Source organism: Dendrobium catenatum, unplaced genomic scaffold (genome assembly GCF_001605985.2).
Source record: "Dendrobium catenatum unplaced genomic scaffold, ASM160598v2 fragScaff_scaffold_621, whole genome shotgun sequence".
NCBI classification, from domain to species: Eukaryota; Viridiplantae; Streptophyta; class Magnoliopsida; order Asparagales; family Orchidaceae; genus Dendrobium; species Dendrobium catenatum.
This window is the reverse complement of record NW_021319083.1, coordinates 32,754,895-32,764,170: the sequence shown is the minus strand read 5'-3', so window position 1 is coordinate 32,764,170 and position 9,276 is coordinate 32,754,895. Positions and strand designations below refer to the sequence as shown.

General features: G+C 30.3%; 1 long non-coding RNA gene across 3 annotated transcripts; it reads right to left on the bottom strand.

Moving 5' to 3' along the window:
* Positions 1 to 207: 207 nt before the first annotated feature.
* LOC110096073 lies at positions 208 to 7,814 on the bottom strand. 3 transcript variants are annotated; one of them, XR_003700779.1, is made up of 4 exons: positions 7,707 to 7,814; positions 2,672 to 2,754; positions 2,212 to 2,309; positions 208 to 411 (listed from the first exon to the last, which is right to left on the bottom strand). It is a non-coding gene; the product is annotated as an uncharacterized LOC110096073 (long non-coding RNA). The 3 variants fall into 3 exon arrangements; XR_003700780.1 differs by lacking the exon at positions 208 to 411 and adding an exon at positions 2,947 to 3,052 and having other exon boundaries at positions 1,263 to 2,309; positions 7,707 to 7,811; XR_002303051.2 differs by lacking the exon at positions 208 to 411 and having other exon boundaries at positions 1,263 to 2,309.
* Positions 7,815 to 9,276: the final 1,462 nt, after the last annotated feature.

Sequence of the window (9,276 nt, the reverse complement as noted above, 5' to 3'; positions counted from 1 at the left end):
AGAAAAAGAAAAAATAGTCAAATAATTTATAGTGCATGATTTACAAGCTTTATTTCATGATAAAACATCAACAGCCAACATTTTCAGTCAATTAATTCGGGAAAAGAAAAAAAACTTTTGTGATCAAAGACACAGAAATGCTCTATAAGAAATGTGTAAACTGTTTAAAATGCCTCCAAAAAAATCAAGAAACAATAGCCTCAAAATTTCAATCAGGGTGGTATATTTAATCACAAAATTTAATTATGTTCTCCAAGAATAAGTCATTTATACAGAAAGAAAGAGCTCTAAAAAACCACCAATATTCTTTCCACCATACATTTTCTACATGAAATAAAAAATTATTGACAACATTATAAAGAACACGAGATAATATGATATGTAAAAGCTAGCATCATAAAACCCTCATCTCTGCACATGAATAACATGTATAGTATTAAAATAGGAACGTAACTAAGTAATCTTAATCAAAGAAAGTTTTAATCTATCCTAGCTACCTTATTCTAATTCAGATCATTACCAAAAAAGTAAGCAACATGAAAAAACACATGAAGCTATTGATCAAATTCATTATGTTCAGTTATTGATTGAAATATTTTCCAAGTTATGATAGAACCCTTCTATGATGAATAAAAGCACAATCCTCAATGATCATGAAATCCAAAATTAACCCGAATTCATATTTTTCACATCATATTGACGGATCGGGTCAATTTTTTTACATGCCTAGGGCAAATAAAAAATTTATGACAAGAAACATAATGCTACTTATGTTATATATGAGAGAAAAATAAAAACAAAACAACTCTAATATATTACATAAGTAAACTAGAAATAAAATAAGAAAAAAAAAACATATAATTATTCACTGTCATGCCATAGATTTATTTATAAAATACTTCTACACATTATATCCATGCAAAGTATATATTTAAAGTATACTAATGAAAAGAAATTTTTATATTGACATTAATTTTACAATCAGCTAAACACAAGAACACTTAGAAATCTCAGATTTTTGTAGGTGACGTGAGCATCTTAGTTTAACCTATTAACTAACTAGCTTTCTTTTACTATCAAAATAAAAGAAATGATTAAATAAATTTCAGCATATCAAATTCAAATTTCACAAGGTCCAAACCAATCTAACAAGGTAATTTTAATATTTAGAAATGTATTTCATAAAGCTAGAAAGTTCTCTTATTTCAGTTAAAACTTAAACCACTGCTCCAATACATCAAGCAAAATCAACAAAGCCCAGTTAGAAAAGTTGGATCTCGTTCACATGTACAGTTACTGAATTAACACCCAAAATTTATATATTAATAAAACTATCTGTTAATAACCTTCATTTATACGACAACCCAAATCTCAAAGAGCATGACTATGTTCCATTAACTACTATGTTCCATTAACCCGTCAACCAGTCAGTTTAAAGAAATTTGATTGTTGCATAATTTTTTGCAAAATAAATCCATTAGGTTCAATAACTTAAATGAAATTGGGATTATATTAACATATCTCCGAAAGTAATTGTAATTTATAGCCAAATCATGAGTGTTAAGAGTTAATAGATAGTATATGAGTCCTTAAGTCTTGTTTCTATAAATAGTATATTTTTTAAGGAATTAAATATGAGGAAATGAAATGTTGCAAGCCTCTCTTCAGTTAAGTTTACTGTCTCTTTCTATCCCGTACTCAATTTCTAAACTGTCGACAATCTAGAATCTATTATTTATTGTAAACCCAATAATGAGTTTGCAACAAAATCATAATAATCAAATTTAAAAAGGGTGCCATCTCTAAATTGTAAGCACAAACAGTTTGTAGAAATTTAATTTAACATTAGAAGTGCATTAAAATGTTATTACAACATAAAACATACAACGAAGTATATTATAAGGAGCTGTTTGTAGAAAATAAAGTTATCTTCAAATAGCAAAATGAAGTGTGAAGTATAAATTAATCAGATAATTTAAAATAATGTCCAAACAATTTACTGCGATGAAACAGAGAGGAAAATTTTAATCCTACTGTATAACTCTTATAGTAACAAGAACATTGAAGAAAGAGCTTCAATTTTTACTAATTTGGAAATTCAATGCTTAAAGACCAATTGACACATGGACAGTTACAGCTTTAAAATTATTTTGAATAGCATTCCTAGAAATGAATCTGAATATTACAAAATTAAAAGTGAAAAGACCTTACCTAGAAATAAATCTGAAGGATTTTGGATCAAAATTATAACAAGAAAGAAAGAGCCTTGTCTTTTCGAAATGAGTGCTGGGAATAACTTGAATTAGAACCTGGGCAGAAGTCCTATACAAAGATTAAATACTGAATAATTGTGCATGAGATTTTACGAATAAAAATTAATTCATATAAGATATTCTCAATAGATTCAATGATTTATACATCACAACATGTGAGTTGAAATAAGCTTATTATAGTGCTTCAAAATAATCATGCACTGGATCAATTATTTAAGAAAAATTAACTTCTAAGGATCATGCAACAAAATAATCATTATATAGTAAGTAATATAGTAGCATTTGAAAGACCTTCTGAATAAGATCTAGTTAAAGCAATATAAATTAAAAAAGTATTTAAGTTTCATCAATGCACTGGATCACATTTTAGCTTGAATTTCATATCTTTGAAGATGTACCTGAGATTCCTTTGGATTTGACAATCTTAGATAACCCATCACTTAACCCTCTTGCAAAGCCTTGCTGAGTTTGAATGCAAAACCTTCGTAGCATCCATCAAACAAATAGCAATATCAGCAATAAATTAAGCAAAATCAATCAAGATAAATCAAAGTGTTATACTTCACAACATACTTAGGTCCAACAATGTTAGAGTAGTATTTCTTAAAGAACTCATAAAAAGAACACTTAAATGCACGTTTACGACTATAACCAAGTAGAGTCGGTGCCCAACCCTTGAAGAAACCTTTCACAACCTGCTCTCTAAGAAGGGCATCAAAACCTGATGATTTATATGATGCCATCATTTTAGCTTGAATTCTTTAGAAACCTTTCAAAACCTGATGATTTACAAAATATCAATATCTCGGATGATCTTATTTAATATTCATTTGTAAGCAAAAGTATGTTTTGATCAAACATCTCACAGTGATTAGAGAAGAAGTATGATGATATAAGTGGTGCAGCATACAAATCAAGTTGCCACTTAGAAGCACTTGAAAATGACTCGTAAGAAAATAATGCTTAAAAGAAAATAAAAAAGTTAAACAATGCCTAGTTGGGATTATGAAAAACCTTAAAGTTAGTCATAGCAGGAGAGGTGGTATAATAGTAGTTGGATTGCAAACTGGAATATATGGGATGATGGTTAAAAACATTAAAGTTTGGCTTACTAATAGTTCATCAACACCATGCATATCCCAACCCAAGGTGGACTTAGATTATCATATGGTATTAATAAGTTGAAAGTGATTTGTTGCTAAAAGATGACATGCTAGGAAGGATAACATTAGTTGCATTTAAAAAAAAAAAGTTATCACTGCTACTCTCTCTATTTCAGTTGGTTGGCTCCGCAATGCACAAAATGCCAATAAATAATATCCTAAATCAATAAAGCAATTAAACCAAAATATACATGTTTTTTTGGTATCTAAACGAAATTGAAGAAACTAACATACAGAATTAGATACCAATATATATGTAAATATTGAACAGTTTGGTAGCAATTCAACAAGAGTTATAAGAAATACAAAAAAAAAATTAATGTATAGCAAACCAAAAAAATAACTTTATACCTGCATGATGACAAGGGTCGGTAAAAAAAAATGATGGCAAGGGTCGGTCGTGAAGAAGATGCATAAAATTTTGTACTTGCATTTTTTTTCCTTGAATTTTCTCATATCATTTTCAAATTTTTTTATAATGGTTTGGAAATTGATTTGTAGAATTATTGCAGTGCAATGATGATCAACTATTTCATATACTACACCTGGTTATGGGTTTTCTTTTGTACTTTCTAAGTTATGTTTGTTACTTTGGAATATGTTTAAATTGTTTAGATTTTCTCCACTACATTTCTCAGCATGTAATGTTGTATAAAAAAAATTTTCCGGTTTCATAGGTTCTACTATTGTAGTTATCCTTTTTAGATAATGAAATTGTGTTATGCCCCTAAATGTCTAACAACAACATCAAGCCTTTTCTCCCACTATGTGGGGTCGGCTACATGAATCCTTCGTCTCCATCGTCTCTAGTTAAAAATCAAAATGGTCCTACCCATAAAAAAATTAAGCCTCTAATAATATGATCTCTTGATTAAAAAAATATTTGATATTGAATATTTATGGCCATGTGGGTGTTAACATTAATAAAGATTGTTCTCCAAATTAAAAACCTAACTTCTCTGATAAATTTCTATATTACCTATAAGAAATATTACCTTAATAAAAAATTATGTCAAAGAAAGGTATCCCAAACGAACCCTTAATCTATTGATTGGAAGCTGAGTTATAATAAAGTAATCACACATTTGAGAATTATAATGTATGTGTAGATGCTTAATTGAATTAAAATAAATCGAACTAAAAAAACTTCCAATAAGAAAATAAATGCTTATCAAGCCAAAAAACTAAACTGCACATTGAGATGTTGGATGTATCCGGCGAGCAAAACATTGATCTTATTAATTTTATGAATAATAATGGATATTTTGTTAAAGTTTTTTAACGAACACTCAGGATGATATATCGGAAGATTCACAATCTAAATTTTAATATTTGTATATATTTAATAGTAGTGTTGTTATGTGGTGTTTTGAGGATGTTAATTGAGGTTGAGTTATGATGTAGTGGTTAATCAAAAACTTGGCAAATAGAGATGGCTAAGAGCAAAAGGGATGGATGAGTATAAAGAGAAGAAAACTAATGGTTCTTGAAACCTCAACAGAGAACCATAATAAAACATAAATAAGACTCTCACGAAGGAACTTCACAGAGCATTGAAGACTCAAATAACTAAAAGGATAAAGAAAACCATAAAGCTAACACACATACACTTAAACAAAGCAACAAATAATTGTGTTAATCCCACAATTGAATTCATCTTACATGACACTTGCTTATATGAAGAATAATCTTGACTAATTCTAAGGGAGGACAGTCATAGTTTAATATAGAATGGTTTGGACTAAATAAAAAAAGCATCACAAAAAATCTTATATGAGATGGGTGCAAGTAATATAAAAAAATAAAAGAAATAGGTAACATAAAATAAGCAAGTATTAAAAATTAATGGTGTTCATAAATCAATAGTTAATCAATTTAAATTAAAAATGCCTGATAGCATGCAATGTGAATGATAAAATTAGTAAAACAATTTAACTCATGCTCTTAAAGTTTAATAAATTTACACAATCACTATAAATAAGAATGTGAGATACCTTAGAATGTAAGTAATACAAATTAACCAAGAATTCGTGCAAATGGTGTTTATAAATCAATGTTAACCAATTATATGATTTAACAAATGATAAATTGTTTATAATAATTAATTTACCTTGAATGATATGTAGGGCAAGAGGAATTTCGAAAAATAGCAGGGATCAATGAGAAGAAGTGCAGAACCAAATCGTGCGTTGGAGTCAATGCATAGGGGAAGTTGCACCATAGGATATTAGGTACCCAAAGTGCAAACAAGAATTATGAATAAATAATAAAAAAAAAGCACAGTGAAATAAAAAAAATGCATAGAAAGAAAATAATATCTCAATTATCAAAGTGTTGAACTTTGTAAAATTCTTGCATTGAATAGAGCCAATTCTTGCATTCCAAGCAATAGAATATCAAACTTTTTAAAAGAGAACTAAATTCATTTACAAGCATTGAATAATCCAAATGAAAAAAAAAAAAAAAAAATATCAAATGAAAACTTACAGCTACTCAAAGCTCGAAATTATAAGCATCAATGACCTAGAAGAGCTTTTCTTTGATAACATCCTACTGTATTTGATTTATTGTAGGTTGGAAGGCCCTTTGTACTGAATATTTCCTTAATTAAACTTAATTCAAAGGTTTGAAGAGCTCAGCTATTGTCGGTTTAGCCAATTACAATGAATACAGAATCTGAGAATAATGACTTGAACCATCAAGTTGTCGGTGTAAGTATTAAAAATAGAAATTTGTACTCTTTCAAGAATCTATCACTATCTAATCTACTGAAATTTTGTTTATCTAATTAGTACATGGAGACTAAGATCAATATATTCTAATCAAAGTTTCTCCTCATGGATGTTAAGGCATTCAGAGGAGCAAAATGTCTGTGTAGGAGAGAAGCTGCTTCCTACAATTCCAGTCCTTGATTTTGGTTTCGGCTCGCGCCAACATTGTTCTATATGAAGTTCTCAGCGATTCCTCATGACAGCCATCAAAATCTTTCCGAAAAATGTGCATAACTTATTTTCCTCCATAAGTGAGACAAGTCTAATCCACATTATGATAATTTTTTGTGGCGGGTATTTGCATTTCATGCAGATATGTGTTGATACAAAGAAGAAGATAAACAAGAATTGTGACATTTGGTTGAAGATACAATTAACGACGGATATTCTTTTAAAGTTTTAGAATGAATAATCAGAATGATATATCGGAAGATTCACAACTGACACTTAAAATCCTCTAACTATACACATCTCAACAAAATAAGCAAGTTGTTTTAAGATTTTTTTTTAAAGAAAAGAGAAAATAAACAGCTCTTGATTCTCAAAGTAAGAATGAAAATCTCATCAACATTCCTTTAACAAATCTCATTATCCTCTCTATCAACATGCAAGAGACAGGCAATTTGAGTTAAAATTTAAAACAGCCATTAGATTTGAACATTGAGGGAGATAAATCCCTAACTTGTTTGTTCACAAAGGAAAGAAGAAGGAAATTAATGGAAGGGAATAAGAGAAAGAACGAAGACAAACTACCTACAGCAAAACTGGCGGCTAGGGTAAAGGCATTATTGGATGTAGGGGAAGAATTCTTAGGATTCGAGTGAAGAAGCGAGGCACGACTTCCATTCCCTTGAGTGTTCAACCGGTCTTCCTAGGTCATGCAAACGAGAGAGACGAACTGGGATTTCCGATCAGAGAGGGACGGAGTGGGGTATGGCCATTTTATCGTTGTTGTTCGATTTCTTTGCTTTTCATCTTCTAAATTTCGTCGTTGCTGGTCGACTTCTTTGCTTCGCGAGAGGTAGAGTTTTGCGAGTCGCTTCTTCGGCTCCTTCGTTGTTGACTTTGCTCCTTCGACCACGTTCCCTTTCTGTCGGATCGGAAGTCACGACATTTTAATCGGAAGCAACTACGGGTGATCGCTCGCTGTGAAGGTAACTATCTTTCGTCCTTTCGCGCACTTCTTCGGCCAAATCCCGTAAATCCGCTAAAATTTCAGGATTCAATAAATCCTGGATTTACGGTCCAGAGAAGGAGCCGTAGGAGTTATTCCGCCGTGAGGAGATTTAGCAGGCGATCAAATCCCGTTTGGCAGGATTTGGCATAAATCCTACTCAAAATCGGCATAAATCCAGCATCCAAACAACCCCTAAAGCTCTCTAACCCTTCCGGTTACTATAAGATGAATAATGTAAATGAGAATCATGAGATTGAGAAAGAGAGAGAGAGAGAGAGAGAGAGAGAGAGAGAGAGAGAGAGAGAGAGAGAGAGAGATTTACCTTCTTCAGCATCGGGAGCCGTTCGCCTGAACGGGAAGAGTCTTCCGAGGCCACGAGACGATCTCTTGAGCAAGTTGAGTTAATAGAAAGTAGAGAAGGGAGTCCAGAGGAAGGAAAAGGAAATAAACTAGAAAATTAGATTAGGGCTTTATTTATAGAGAGTGCGGAAGGGTTAACGGACTGAAAAATAAATTAGAAAAGATTCGAATTAAAATCCGGATGAATGAAGACACAATAGCGTCCAAAAACTAAGTTACCGTTATGCATAACGTAATTTAAATTTTTATTCAAAGTTAATTCAAAATTAAAAAGAAATATTTGTATATATTTAATTTAAGTATAAAATAGATGAATTATGTATTTTCATTTTTAAAATTATTTCAATTTTTTACATATAATAGTATATTTTATAAAAATGCATTTTAAACTTGTTTTATTTTTATTTGAAAAAGTTTTAAATGAAATTTTATTTTATTTCATCAATTAACCAATATTTTTTTATTAAATAAAATTTTTGGCATACTAGCTCGGCAAAGTTCTTTGGGCACACTCTCACCAAAATGATAACCTTCATCAAAAGGTACACATAATTGATACACACCGGTACCCACCTGTACACACAGGTACACACTAGTACCCATAGGTGCACACCGGTACACACTGGTACAGAGTATAGAAAAACCCTAACTTGACATTTGCAGAATGAATAAAACTAACATATCTCGTAGAAAAAAAAACTAACATATCTCGTGAAAAGGAACTTCTTGTCCTCGTAATAAAAAATTGAGCTTAGTCATGACTAGTGTTTCTGCAACAAAAATCTAGAGCAAACTGAAGGAGCTTCGGACGAAGATGAAAAGTGCCTTTAACAAGAGATACTAAAATGCCCCCGTCGATTTTGAAAAACTAAAACGTCTCGATCGATTTTGAAAAATTGAAACGCCTTAATAAAAAGTAACTTTTCGCGTTTGGTCTAGGTCAATCATGGAGCCACGCGGGATTGTCGAGCCATAAGTGATTACATTTTATTAGAGTCTGGACGTAGAGCTACGCGTGGAGTCCACACCGAATAATTTTTCGATCAAATGACATCACAGAAGAAACAAAACATGCTTTCTTTAATCGCAATTTGAAATGTATTGCTGAAATCAACTCAAGGCGTATTTGAGATGGCTACAACTCTCAGTTCATAAAAAGTTACTTTTTAAAATCGTTACACAAAAATCATAATATTTTACTTTGATAGTATAACTTTCAATCTCCTATTCTAACTAAAGTACCTTAATACTTTTATATTGAGATGTCTGAAAATTATTTAACTACCAAAACTTTTTAAAATGTATATAATAAACTAATAATATTAAATTAAACTTTTAATTAATTTCAACAAATATTATTTTACTTTTAAATATCATAATACTAATAATTTTTTTAAGAATATACTATCATAATTAAAATTAATCTGAAAAAAAAAAAATCTTTTAAATTACTTTATAAAAAATTATATTTCTGGAAAAATAATAATATATTTTGGTAAAAAATTTTAGATTGAATTTAAAAAGGTATGCAA